Source organism: Tamandua tetradactyla, chromosome 12 (assembly GCF_023851605.1).
Source record: "Tamandua tetradactyla isolate mTamTet1 chromosome 12, mTamTet1.pri, whole genome shotgun sequence".
Lineage (NCBI taxonomy): Eukaryota > Metazoa > Chordata > Mammalia > Pilosa > Myrmecophagidae > Tamandua > Tamandua tetradactyla.
In genome coordinates, this window is record NC_135338.1 from 59251367 (window position 1) to 59265425 (window position 14059).

The 14059-nt window shown below is 40.1% G+C and overlaps 1 long non-coding RNA gene across 1 annotated transcript in view; it reads left to right on the forward strand.

The window, feature by feature from the left end:
- The first annotated feature begins 734 nt into the window (after positions 1-734).
- Positions 735-14059, forward strand: part of LOC143651536 (uncharacterized) — a 40975-nt gene continuing 27650 nt past the window's right edge. Inside the window, exons 1-2 of the long non-coding RNA XR_013160018.1 lie at positions 735-866; positions 9729-9813. This is a non-coding gene — a long non-coding RNA (uncharacterized LOC143651536). The remainder of the gene's footprint in view (positions 867-9728; positions 9814-14059) is intronic.

The following is a 14059-nucleotide window of genomic DNA, read 5'->3' on the forward strand; positions in this document are numbered from 1 at the left end:
GATGAGTCACCTGGGCATTTATTTGGTTAAAGTGCCTTCAATTCAACCTGAGACTCTGCTTTCTTACAAGCTCCAGGGTCCTGGATGCCCACACTGCTGGTCTGCAGACTGCCCTGTGAGTATAGGTTGCTGTAGGATGCTGCTCAGTCCCCTGGATTAGGCACCTTTATAAAGGTGGACCAAGTGACATGGCACCTGGCTTGCAAGACAATATATTATACCAGACACAACTCTGCTGGAGCCACAATTTCTAGCTATGCAGTTTGGAAGAATTTTTTTCCCCATTTGGGAACATTCTGTTGCACTTGATTTGAGGTACAAAACTGAACTCCAAACCAACTCTGGCCAGCTAGATTGAGGGATCATTAAGGAAGTTTATCTAGCCCTCTAGTTTCCTTCAATGGGTGCATTTAAATACAAAAGCCTGCAATACAGCTCTCCTAAGAGTCACCACCATATAAATAAATACTCCCTCTGCCCAAACCCCTTCCCTGTCAAGCAACACCCGCTGGGAATGTTGATTTTTCTAACTTCCAGAACCGGAGTGCGACTTTTTAATCTGGGTTTAGTTAAACTTCCCCTACTGCTCAGGCACTTGTCGTCAAATATAAAAGAAGCAAAGAGAGGGGGTGGAAATGCTAATTAGGCCCTGTCACAATGCCAGCTACTGTTGTGTGAATTCACAGTATGCAAATCAGATTAAACCTACCCTGAGCTTCACAGGGGCTGTGAGGGCAGGGGCGGGGGATTGGATTGACAATCCTAGGGTGAAAAGGTAAAAGCTGATCCTCAGTTGCCTCCCCCGGTTGTCTCCTGAGCACCGGAGCTGAGAGATATCCCAGAGGAAAAGCAGAATCCGATCAGATGTGAGTGTGGTATGTGTGCTTAAATAAAACACTTTCTGCTCCCCAATATTGTAGCTGCATTCAGAGTAAAAGTGAGCTAAATATCTTTAAATATGCATGTACACACATACACACACACACACACACACATACATGCAGCCGCCATTCAGCTCAGTATAAATGTCACAGCATCAAATACCAAATACAGAGAATTATTAACGTAAGTGGCCTCCTATAATAAAGCTCATTATTAATAGGCCTATTAGCCCAGCATTCATTTGAACTGACAGCAACTTCTTTCTGCAGCAGCTGTTTGCTCCCTTTTTACATCCAAGACCCCTTCTGACACCTCAACATATATTAAGAGGGGGAGGATGGGCTGGGGATGGCAGGGAGGCAGTGATGGAAGTAATGTACATTATTTTAAAAGGGGAAGCAAGGTGGGGAGTTACTACTTATTGAACACACATTATAAAATAATGGTGAGCATTAGTGAGCATATATCAAGTGCAAACTTACTGCCTGAATTATTTTATCTAATTCCTGAACCACTCTCTGTAAGGTTGTCAGAGAAAATATAGGCTAAGCAGTTAAATGGAATTTCAGATAAACATTTTGTTTTAGTGTAAGCATGTCCCAAATACTCTATGGGACATACTGATACTAAAACTATTCATTGTACATCTGAAATTCTAATTCACCTGGGTGTTCTGTAATTTTAGTTGCTAAATAGTGGACAATTTCTATTATTAACCATATTTTACAAATTGGGAAACTGAGGTTTAAGGGATAAAATAATTACGCGAAGGTCAGACTCCAGGTTAAGGTTAAAGTCTTTGACCTTAAATCTGATTTATTTTAGAGCTCGCTTTCCCACCACTGTTCACAGTAGGCTTCCACTTGTGAGCAGTTATGACATGCACCGCTCACAAGTGTTGTATCATTTCATTTTCCCAAAGTTTTTTGTGGTTGCTCTTTTTGTACCCTTTTTGCAGATGAAATTAAAGTTATGTGCTGTTAAGTGACAGCAGAGAGTCATTTTGGTCATTTGTTGAACATTTATGGAGCAGCTACTCTGTACAAGTACTCTGTTATATATACAGGGGATACAAAATCAGACACAGGCTCAGTCCTCAAACCTTCTGAATACAGGAGATGGAATCAGCCAAGAATACAAACCACATATGTGAAATGCACAATGAGACAGATGCTATCATTACTCCCCCAAATTGTTAAGCTAGATGTCAGTATGTCAGTTCCCCTTTTCCAAAAAGGGTCCACTTGGTGAAGATCTTTTAGGGGCAAATAACCTAGAGTGATTATTTTAAAATACAATCTTAAAGGAAACCCTGGGTTATTACATGTAAAAAAAAGTCATATTTTCAGCTTTAAAATACTGTAAAAGTCAAAGTCCTGGGGGGATGAATCGTAAGGGAAACATATGAGAAATTTAATAAATGGGAATTTGCAGAGATCAATTTCATATCACACAGAAAATGACATGAAAAGATGGCGGCTCCTTCATTCATCCATCTCAATTCAGTATCGAAGGATAGAGAACAAACTGACATTCATTTAACTAATATTTATGAAACACCTAGTATATGACAAGCCTTATGACAAGAAAGCCCATATCTTGCTCTCAAGAAGTTTAAAATCGTTATGTACCTTCTCTGACCCTCATTTTCCTCCTCTCTAAAATGTGAATATAACAATATTTATATCAGAGGGCTGTTGTGGATATGAAACAAGTTATACTTACGCTAATAAAACAGAGCCTGACACATAGAAGGTGCTCAGTAAACGTTAGCTCTCATTAGTATTTGTTGGGGACTGGGAGAGTTATATGATGAGATAAACATATTACACTGTGAAAAGAAACATCTGGGGTAGACACATGGTGAAGTCAGTTCTCTCCACAAGGCCCTGTAGACCTAAAGGGAGGCCTCACAGAGGAGAGGAGAGGTGGCCTTTCCCTAAAAGATAGGAAGAAAAGACATCTGAGCCTTCACATGGGCTAACATTGAGTACCTATTGAGTGTTTATTCTTGTATGAACCATCTGAGGTGGGTGCTATTTTCACATACAGAAAAGAAACACAGGCTGTATATTGTAGATCTGCTTGTGGACCAGACAGTGTCACAGCTCTTGCTCCTAATCACCTTCTCTATTAAATAGGAAGAGAGATGCTCTGGGGCAGCAGGTGCCCAGTCACAATGGAAATGAAATGGAGGCTGGCCGATGGGAAAGTGCGAGACCAGAGACAGCCTTGATGTTCAAATAAACAGGTTGATTATTGAAGAGTTTATAACATGGGAATGAGTTGACCAGAAGTTGGGTTGTAAAAAGAAAATAGTGGCAATGACAAAAATGCTTTGGAAAAAAAAGATTAAGAGAGATTGAAACATACATGCATGCACATACATGTACATCCACTTGAGAGAGAGAGAGGGAGAAAGAGGGAGTGGAAGAGGCAGAGGGAAAATCAGGACATAGTTTTCAAGTTAAGCCTTTTTTATATAGCTTGGAAGTCCAGTGCTTTGCCAAATAGCTCTAAATTTCATTAACAAAATGTATGTGGGCTTGTGGTTCAAAGGGAGGCAGATTTCCAAACTCCTTTTCTTTCTTTTAAGAATAGTTGTAGTTCTGAAGACCATCTTTTTGTTTGTTTGATTCTCTAATTTCTACTATTAAATTACATGTAGCTCTTTTTTCACACTAAGGACATCTTCTATGGAGACAAATACCCCAGGAATAATAAGTTGAAAACCCTAAGCTCACATATTCATTAATCATTTGTTCAACTACTCATCCATTAAACCAGATTCCTATCCATTTATCTTTCCATCTTTCAGTCTGTCCAACCATTCAATTTTCTGTCCATCTGTATTTATATCCACATTTCATGCATCCATCTATTCATCCATCCATTTCATTTCATTCACCAAATGCTTACTGAGCATCCATTATGTGCAAGCACAGCATTAGGATTTACTGAGCAGAGTCGATCTCTCACAGGACTCTCCAGCTTACTAAGGAAAACAAGTGGGCAGCCATATTACACTACCTTGAGAAGAGTTCAGCAGGAAGGTGTTTCCAAAGTCCAGAGACAGAACAAAGCAAAAGTGACCAACTCGGGGCCATAAAGAAGACGTTAGCCTTCTTTGGAAGCAACTCTGTTGTTGCCTAACAAGTTTTAGAACTATGTCAGCAAATGCACAATGGCTAAACGCATTTGTTTTACTTGGCATCTATCCCTCTTTCCCAAATCTCAAGTGTTTTCAGGGGAAAATGTCTTTACTACACTAAATATTTCAGAGTCACCAACACAGCAGGTTCTGGTGAAAAAGTAGAATTTCCCCTACCCCACCTGATCCACCCACTTTTTTTTTGTTTTTTGGAGAAAGTAATTTATTTCCCTTGGGCTCTACTTACCAGTGTTCTGCCTATTCAGCAGTGAGACACTTAGGAAAGAGTTTACTTGAGACAGTTCTTCTGCCTTGGAAAGGTTGGCAGTAGGAAATGAGGGGAGGTTTCTGGAGAGCTGGGCACTGTCTTACTGGTCCTACACACATGATTTATTGTCCAGGTCAGCATGCTCTAACTGGAAGTAAGAGAGCCATTTCATTTAGCTTGTTGGTGAAAAATGTAGGTTATGACTGCAAGCTTGAGACCTGGATCTGGAGCCAAAAGTACTTAGAAATTATTGCAGGTAAGAACAAGGAACACCTATCAAATATCTAAAACTAACTCCTTTTATATCTGGCTACTTTTCTTTTAATATGTTTAATGAATTAACATTCTTAGACACATGGCAGAATTTAGGCAAATTTGCTTTTGGAGGCAACAAATACCCATTCTCCCTGGATCTTTCAAATGATTAAAATGGGCCTTGGGCTCCTTCTCTTTCTCCTTGTTTTCTCTTTGGTATTTAGAGAGGATCTAGGGTTCCCCGGACCAGTGCAAAACTCTTGTGCCTTGAGGGCATCTCCCACATTGTATTTGGAGTTTGGTCATTAAAGAGCTAATTTTCCAAGAGAAAGATATTCCTGGTGGGTATGGTGCACTTGATTATCAACGTGGAAGTTTTAAATTTACTTGGGAGCCTGGTTTTGAGGGCATTGGCCCCTCTGTGACAACACATGGAGAAGTTAAAATCAAATATGAAAATGAAAACAGAGTCAGAGAAGGTGGATAGTGAGGAAAGGAGCAGGGCATGAGTAGTAAATCCCCTCTACCTCACAAAGGGACCTCCCTGCATTGCACCCCAAGCTATTACCAGGCTACGCTGCTGCCGCTGTCCTGTTCCAAAACCACCCCACCACCGTTACCCATCCATCCATCCATCTAACTATGAACTCCCTGAGGACAAGAATATTGTTTTAGTCATTTTTTTAATTCCCCAACACCTAATAGCACTTGGCACAGAAATATTTATTTCTTGTGTGGATGGAGACTAAATGAGAAGATTCCAAGAAACTGATTACGTGCCAAAGGTAAAAATTATATAAACATCAAAGAAGAGCAAGATGCAGTTGAATCTGTATGATAAAGTAAATTTGAAGAGTTATCATAAAGGAATCATCAGATCTCTATATCACCTCTTCAATGTGAGGTGTGGAACTCACTGGAAACGCAGAGTCTGATGGATGTGGGATGCAGAACTCTGTGTTCCAACAAATGCTGCAAGTGGTCCTCTCAAGTCTGAGAAACACCAGAATAAGCTGCATCACCTTTAATTACTGCACTAGTTAGTTAAGGGATTCAACCTGATATGTACACAACCAAACATGGAAACAGCCTTTACTCCTAGCCTTCTAGAATTGGTACAGTCTGTAGTTTTTCTGATAAATTTTTGGCAGATTTTACAATGAAAGGGAGGAAGAGGACATAGGGAGGAAAAGGGGAGATTAGAAGGGGTTATTTATGATGTAAATCCACCGTATGTTGTTTGCTGTGATTGGTACTTCTCATGTGTTAGAGTTGAAGTTGACATAGGAGTGAGTATCTCCTTCTTCGGATCCCACAGTCAAGACTCCTCTGCACCAGGGATTTTGCCATTAATCATGGAGTTGGGTGTGTTCCTGATGTGGTTTGCTTTAATGGCCTATCTGGGGCTCAGATCAGATTAGACCAGCCTAGTGTCAACTGCTCTGATCACCTTGATGATCTTACAGTGCCTGACTAAACTCTTCACGTGACAGCCATGGGAACAGCTCATTTATCTTCAAAATGCAACACAAAAACCCACTTGACAATGTTATAAGGATTAAATGTGTTGATAAATATGAAAGCCCTTAGAATTATGCCCAACACTTGTTAGAAACGTAACGATGGTTGAATATGGATGAACTAATGGCTAATCTTTAATGCCTAGGTTTAATTAATTTTCAAACTGGCAAAGATTTTAATCTTACTCACATTACAGGTTCAACATATTGCAGGTCAACACTCAGGGACCTAGGCTGGTGGAAATTCCATGATCATGCAGTTGACCCACCTGAAAGATGTGGTTATTGAAGTCAACAGGACAGTGGAAGAGATAGAGGTGGTGAAAGCATACCTGCTCTAACTGCTATGGTCTGACAGTGTCCTTGTCACTTCCTCTCACAGTCAGTTGGGCAGAATCTGCCACATGTAATGGAGATATCCTTTTGCTTCCTCACACCTCCATCAGGATAATTCTATGTTACCTTCTACACTGGTTCCTGAGTCTCCTGATGGGATTAAACTTCAGTTGTCCAAGGTGAAAATGGATTGATAACAGACTTTTTATTGGCGTCTATCCCTTTCCCTTTCCACTGGGAATGTTGCCATAGATGATGTCCCCAAGGTACAACTAGCACATTCATTTTGTCTTGGAGTTTTCTCCTGGGAAACCCATACCGTGAAACCATCCTACAACCTTAGTGGGAAATTTGGAGGAATACTGGAGATGATTAGACTCTACTGTCTCTGCCATACCTATGTCTTAGTTTGCCAAGTCTGCTATGGCAAACATTATGCTGTGAGTTGGCTTAAACAACAAGAATTTATTGTGTCATAATTTTGAATGTTTGAAACCCGATATTAAGGTATTGTTTTCTCCTGAAGTCTGTAACATTTTGGTAATGGCAACCCTCTGTAACATAGTGCTCTCTCTCTCTTTATGTTTGTTCCTCTGATTTCCAATGATTTCTGGTGTCTACTAGCATGCCCAATTTTCTCTGCTCATAAGGACTCCAATCACATGGATTAAGTCCTGCCCTAATTCAATTTGGCCTCATCTAAATGGGATCTTCAAAGATTCTATTCACAAATGAGTTCACACCTTAACTAATAATAACATCTTCAAAGGTCCTATTTACAAATGCATTCACACCCATAGGACTGGGGATTAGGACTTGCCTTTAGTGGGGATGTAATTCAATCCTCAGCACCACAAATTCTAGCCCAGGGAGGAATGCCAGCCTGTTTGCAATCTATCTCCAAGTCCATAGAGTTGGAATAGAATTTAAAAACTTGTGGTTTCAAAGAATGGGTTCTTAGAGTCAGTAATACTTGAATATGCCCCCATAATGGGGCTTTGTAATCACACCCACCCTCTTTACACTCAATGCTAAGCTATGGCTCAAGTAGTGATACCCATTGCACAGATAGGAAGAGTGATTCAGGGCTGGGTACTTCCACTCAATTGCCCACGGTTCCTGTGATAATTGATATAGCATACCAACAATTCCCTATTCAGAGTCCATTCCTCTTTTTTTCTTTGCTTCCTTGTCTCTTCATATTACAACTAAGTCCAGAGTTATTCATCCTGGTATAAAGCCTTTAATTCCTGTCTGCACATAAAAGAGCAGAGAGAACAACACTGCTCAGGGCTTTAAGCTGTTACTTAACCTTGAATCTTCTTGGCTCCTGATTTAAAGTCTTTCAAACCTGTTTTAAGAGGAAAAGGCATTTCTTCTTCTAAAATGAATATCCTCACTCTTCTTTCCCACTTGATGAAAGTTATATGATGCTTAGGGCATGAGTATAGGCCAGAATAACCAAGAAAGGATCCAGCTTCATTCATTAATTCATTCATTTATTCATCATATACTCATTGAGCACCTTGTGTGCTAGACACTGTGATGAGAAAAGAAGTGAATGTGATTCTGCCCCTGAGACATACCAAGCTTAATAAAGGCAACACAATGCAAACATATGGCTAATACAAGATAAATAGTGATATGTAGCCAAAGAAGGGTACTTTAACATGAGTTCAGAGAAAGGATTATTTCCAGCTCCTTAGATATGTAATTTCATATAGAATTCAACAGGTATTTATTTATTCATTCATTTAAAACAATGTTGGTTATCTACCATGTGCTAGGTAATGTGCTAGCTCAAGGGATGATATGGATGGCTAAAAACAACCCAGTGCTGCTCCCTTGTAATACTGAGAGCCTAGTGAAATGAAAAGGTGGACAATATTTGGTTACACTGAAGTGAATCAGATGGATGAGGTGTGGGGAGATGAAAGCAGAGGTCACAAAATGGATATGCACAGTACAGTGAAAAGTAAACAGTCCAATTGGTGGGAAAGAAAACTCTAGGAGAGGATTAAGCAGAAATCAAGTATTTCTGTCAGATCTTGGAGGAACTTGGCTACCAGTCCAAAGAGCTTGGCAATTATGTGATAGATAAATAGAAGCCTCTGAAGTTGTCTTAGCAAGAAAAGAGCATGAGGTTGCAGGATTGACTTGTCAGAATAGAAAAATGGAGGCTGGAATCAAGAGTGTGGAGAGGATGTAGTTTTAACAATTGAAGTGGAAACTGCAGAAGCTGACTCAGGGTCCTGGAGGGAATTACGGGAAGGATGTAAGAGGTGTTGAGGAGAGACAGTCTTCCTTCATCCCCATGGATATGGCTGTTGAAGACAAGAGCAAAAGATTGGACAGAGACTACTGGTGACCACTGATACTGGTTCTCCTTCCTCCTGGCACTAGGATAGACTGTTTTCTGTATTCTGAGAGATGTATATGTGTGGATATGTGGCTAAGTTCTGGTCAACAGAATTTGAGCAAAAGTTTTGCAGATCCCTTCCATTCTTAACCCATTAAAAACCTCCTACATGGGAGCCCTTGCTGTCTCTCAGCAGCTGCCAGCAGATTGGGGAGACTTCAAGAACCCAGGAGGCAGTAGAACCACAAAACTGAAGGAGAGTGAGTCCCTCAATGGCTGCCTAGAACAGAGACAAATAAAGTTTTTCAGGAAAGGGCCAGATTTAGTAAAAATTGTAGGCATTGCAGACATTCGATCTCCATCACAAATACTCAACTATTGACCTGGTGGCAAAAAAGCAGCCATAGACAAAATACAAAGACGTGGGCAAGTGCTGTGTCCCAGTAAAACTTTATTCATGAAAACAGGCAAAGGGCTGGATCAGGTGTGTGAGCCATAGTTTGCTAACTCCTGCCATGGAGTAAAATGCCTCCTCCCACTGACTTCATTGGGAAAGAGACAGAAGGTTAACATATTTGTTAAACTTCTGAGCCTTGGGAATTTATGTTATGGCAGTTATCCTTGACATATACAAGAGCAGAGAAAACAGGCCATAAAATCTTCAAATGTTCCTCAGTGAAAATGAGATAATCTATGGGTTATAAGGCACAAAAGACTACCACATATTCTAAATACTCCCTTGAAAACAAATCTGACAGGGGATTTGCAAGGAAAGAGCCCCCCAAAACATAAAAAATTCATGGAAGTCATAACCTGCAAATACCATAAGGACTCAGTTCTTCACTTTTTAAAAGTGGAGAAAATTGATGGCTAAGAGATCCTTTTGCTGACATGGCATGATAATTGGGTTTAGACATATTCGTTTACTGATGGAAAACTCTGCTGTCTGCATTCCAGGATTGAAAAGAAAAAAAGGACTAAGAAACCTTGGATTTGTGCCAGATGGAGGAGAACTGAAGCAAGTCTGTCAGCAAGCCCTCAGGTAACAATATCATAATTTAAAATTTTTCCCAACAATGAGGGAGTAATTAATAGTACAGCTTTACCTTTTCTTGTTTCCATTTCAGTCAAGCAGAATTCACTGGGTGTATGTGTGACTGAGAGAAGGGGGGGGGGGCGGGGCGTCAGAGGCAGAACAAATGGAGGCATTGGTCTCTGAAAGTCTTGAAAAGTGGATTTATTTACTTGAGAATCATCATCACCGAAGAGGGGCTACATTTTTCCCCTGTTGTAACTTGCACAGTGTTTTAATAGACCTGTGGCCTGTGCAACCCATTGCTGGTTGCCCCAAACCATCCATGAAGCATTTTTGAAGGACAGATTTGAAGGTCTTTTGTATCTGAAAGGAGAGTAGGCAAAAAAATATCATTCTTTCTGGCAACTCCATTGCTTTTTCACAGAGAGATTTCCCCTTACGTCCAAGTGGACAAGAGATTTCAAGACTCCTTAAACGTCCAGTGACAAATGTTCCAGGACAAGGTTACCTAAAATAGCTCAGTTTCTCTGTTCATGAGGTACTCTACCATTTATCATTCATAAATTGGGTGGATCTAACATTATTTAGAATTGATCTGGAAAATGAGTGTGAGAATGGCAAGAGCAAAGCACTAATTAGCAGGTTATTGGGCCAAAAATCCAGATTTTAAGTCGCTTCTTTTCTCAGGGCCTTGGTTTCCTTCTGCAGATGCAAATGCTGAAGGCAGAGTCAGATCTGTCTTATCCAATGTGTATTCTGTGGGCTGCAAATTAAGCCAGGAATTGGGTTTCAGGACTAATAAAAGAGACCAGAAGTACTGAGATTGCAATTTAATTTTCTCTCAACTTAAAGAACTCCAGAGGTTAACAGCCATGTGTTGGTATGATGACCAGCCAAGACTCCTTCTATCTTTCTTTTCCACCATCCTTAGCACATAAATTCCATCTTGAAAATCACTCTGTGGTTCAGGGCAAAATAGTGCCTCTCTTAAATAAGCCATCTCCCTTTAAATAGTCTTTCCTGAAATCCCCAAAACACTTCTATTTTATATCACAGTCAAAAATGCAGTCATATGACCATACACATCTTCAAGAAATTCTGGGAAATGTGATATTTTAACTAGGGGTATTGCTTATGTGAATGAAATCAGTTTCTCTTACCAAGGAAACTGAAGAGAACAGATACCAAAAGGCAACTGACAATACCTGTCATAGTGACCAAGGAAGGGTATAATAACCGGGTGACAACTGTGTAGATTTCTTTACTGTACTTTTCAGAAATTTTTATTTGGATATGTACATTATGACACTTCCAGTATGAGAAGTGTCCCATAATTTAGGCTTTTCCTAAAATGGGAAACCATTATTCCTGCCAACCTTTCCCTCCTGCCACCCCTCTGGGTACTCCTGATAATCTCAGGCATGATTTTGGAGCCTGCTGTGGACATTGCCTTCTCTGCAATGGAGGGGACATGTAGGATCTCTTCTCTTTCACTGGCATGTTTAGTCATGCTTTGATGGGTTTTTATTGAGATGAGATCATGGGGGTGTTAGGCAGCAAAGTCTTGATTTGATTCACATCAAGTGAGTAAGTAATTGGAAGCAATCAGGATGAAGTGTCCCATTTTAGGAAAAGCCTTTTTTATATAACAAAACTTAGTGGCAGTGTAGTAGTGATTTAAAGGGACAGTTTGAATTAAAAAAAGAAAATAAAGAGAAAATTACTCTGCCACAAGTTCCCTTTATGCAAGTCTCTGCATTTTTTTCCATCAGCAACACCATGATACATGATGATGTCAACATATCCTTCTAAGTTTCAAAACCTTTAATGGGCATCACTACCTCATTTATAAAATTTTGTTGAATCCCTCCCATGTGGAAAGCCTTTTGTCTTGTCCTTCAGAAGCTCATAGTCAAGCAAGAGAGAAGAATGTCAAACCATAAAGTCAGAAAATAGTTCAGAGGTCTTCACAGAGTTGTGGATGGATAGCAAAGAGGTATGCCTGATGGTGAGAATGCAAGTTCTAGAATTAGACATGCAAGGAATTGAATCTTGGCTACACCCTTTCCTAGACTTAGGGAACATTGTGTAATTTCTCTGTGCCTCAGTTCCTAACCTGTTAAATGCAGTAAAGGTGAATGTGAACCCTCATAAGAAAGTTCTAGAGAACAAATGAAATAATGTGCTTAGCATTGTGCTTGGCATCTGAGCATTCAACCAATAATAGCATTATTGTTATTATTATTTCCATAGCAGTATAACAATGGGAAATGCAAAAGATGAAAGGACAATTATATGTTGGGGAGGGAGTTGAATTAAGAATAAATAGGCTTGTGGGTTTAAAACTTTACACTCAGTTGCAGAAGAAAAAAAGAAGTTCTAAGAGATGAAGATAGTTCAGGGGTCATCTAGACCATCTGAAAATGAATATGTAGGCTATTTTAGTTTGCTCATGCTACCTGACTGCAATATACCCGAAATGGAATGGCCCACATAAAGGGGATTCATTAAGTTACAAGTTTACAGTTCTAAAGGCCTTAAAAATGTCCAAACTAAAGCATCTAGAGAAAGATACCTTGACTTCGAAGAAGGCATATGGGTGGCATCTGAGGTCCTTGCTCTTGGTTCATTGCTTTGTGCTTCTTATTCCATTGGCTTGCTCCCTAAGTGTCTGTGGGCCCTCACCTAGATGCTCTGGGGCAAAACTCTGGGTTCTGGCTTACTTATCATCTCATGGGAAGGCACATGGCAATGTCTGCTGGCCTCATCTCCTGGCTTCTGATTTCAAACAGCTACCTCAGATTCAGTGGGTCCTTCTGGTGTTTCCTCTGCATCTTCAAATGTCTGTCTGTCAGCTCTCCAATCATCTTCAAATGTCTGCGTCTAAGTCGGCTCTGAACTATTTCTCCATGAGCTCTCTTAAAGACTCAGTAAGCCAATTAAGACCCACTTGAATAGGGTGGAGTCACATCTCCATTTAATCAAAGGATCACACCCACAATTGGGCATGTCACAGTTCCATGGAACTAACGCAATCAAAGGTCACAACCACAATTTGGTTTGTTGCATTTCCATGAAAACAACCTAATCAAGAAGTCCTACCCTACACTATTAAGTCAAGATCAAAGAATATGGCTTTTCTGGGGCACACAATGATTTCAAACCAGTGCATAGGCTCTGGTATCACCATTATCCCTTCCAGCCTCTGATTTCATGTGCATAGTTTTCTAAAGTCAGAAAAGAAGGGTTTTTTTTCAGAAGAAAGTTTATTTCTTCACCCATAGATCCACATATGCTGCCCAGAAGCTTCTTGGAATTTCTTGGACGAGGTCCCACCATCCAAAGAATAATCCCCAACCTCACAGGTTCTTTTAATAAGCAGTTACATCATCTTTTTAGACACTACCACCCACGACCTCACCACAGATGCGTTGTTTGTAAAAACGAAGTCTTCGGGTGTCAAGGTCACCCAGAGGAATGCAGTATATGAACATCAGGTTCTGCCCTCCTACTCTCAGCCCCCTTCCTTCTGCTCACAGACCAAAGCAGCAGGGCAAGATGAGTTCAGAGTTTTTAAAGAAGATGGTTCCATACATGTCAGCTTTATTCCTGTTTGCCCTGAAACGGGCTTAGCAATGTTCCACAGTATTGCTGTTGATAAAGTGTATATGGGGGCACAAATAAATGTAGAGCTTGTGATGAACATAATAATTCTTTCCTTAAAGTTATTCTTAAGGTGTATTGGGGATTTATTTATTTATTTTTCTTTTCATGTATTGGGGATTTTTAAATGACTTGTCCTAAGTCCTCATTTTAGTTTACTAAACCTGATCAAATGCAGTCTACCAAAAATGGGTTGGCTTTTAAAATGGGTATTTATTAATTTACAAGCTTACAATTTTAGGCCATGAAAATGTCAAACTCAAGGCATCAACAGGCAAAGATTTCTCTCCAAAGCTCCGCTACTGTTGATACTTAGCTCTTCTGCCACATGGTGTCTACAGGTCTTTTTCTCAGGTTTCATTGCCTCAGCTTCTTGGCTTCTTCATCTGTAGCTTATCTCCCTCAGCTTCTCTAGTTTTCCTGTCAACTTCTCTCTTTTTTTTGTTTGTGTGTTTGTTTTTTTCTTTATCTTTCCTCTGTCTTTTGTCCTCTCATAAAAGACTCGACTTTGAGGATTAAGACCCCCCCTGGGGCATGAATGGACTGAAATAATGTAATAAAAGTGTCCCACCTGCAATAGGTCTACACC